Raw genomic sequence first — 831 nt, forward strand, 5'->3', positions numbered from 1 at the left:
TGCAGCCAAAATATATTCTATTTCAAAGCTTTGTAGGGTACTCTCTCTCTCTCTCTCTCTCTCTCTCTCTCTCTCTCTCAAGTATAGTTCAAAAACAAGAACAAAGTCAGCTCTTTGGCATTTTGCAGCGAGGAAAGAAAGAGAGCATTAAAAATATTGCTGGGGGCTCTCGTGGCCTAGAGGTTAAGGTGTTTGTCTCTCATTCAAAGGTCCCTGGTTCGAATCCTGGTAGCGACAGAACAATTTTCTTCTCTAAAATTGTCTCTGTTCACCTCCTTTCTTGCTCTCTAGCAAAATTCTGTTGTCTGCTTTTGTCTCCACTTTCTGCCCCCACCCCCTCACCTCCCTTGCCCCCTCATCTGGCCTCCTGACTCTTTCTGCAGCCTTTCCACTGTTTCTCCTTGGCTTCTTTTTACTGCTGTCTTTCAGCCACATCCCTGATTTTGTGGTAGGAAAGCTCTACTCCTAGCCTTCTTGGACAAGGGCGAAAAATCTCGGTGCAAGCTGTGCACGTAAAAGATCCCTTGGTGGTCCTAAATCGATAAGAGTAAGCTTCGACCGCCACCCGGGCAAAATTCAAAATTTCCTACCAACTGAAAATCTTGAGTATGTCCCGCGCACTCATATGACATTATGGAGTTGCGAGCGCCGTAAAACACTTACCAAAAAAAAAAATATAATGCTGAATGATTATTTTAGTCGCGTTCGTTGAATTTGAGCTTTTGTCCAAATTGGCTTTTGCCATTTTGGACTGCTGCTGTTACTGAGAAAAATGATGATAAATACTTTCCAGTCTAAAATTTGCGTGTTTGTGCGTGTGTAGTTATGTGT

At 43.2% G+C, this 831-nt stretch overlaps 1 protein-coding gene across 1 annotated transcript in view; it reads left to right on the forward strand.

The window, feature by feature from the left end:
• LOC101864642 overlaps window positions 1–831 on the forward strand; it is a 15246-nt gene that overhangs the window by 2112 nt on the left and 12303 nt on the right. The window lies entirely within an intron of this gene.

This window comes from Aplysia californica, unplaced genomic scaffold (assembly GCF_000002075.1).
Source record: "Aplysia californica isolate F4 #8 unplaced genomic scaffold, AplCal3.0 scaffold00423, whole genome shotgun sequence".
NCBI classification, from domain to species: Eukaryota; Metazoa; Mollusca; class Gastropoda; order Aplysiida; family Aplysiidae; genus Aplysia; species Aplysia californica.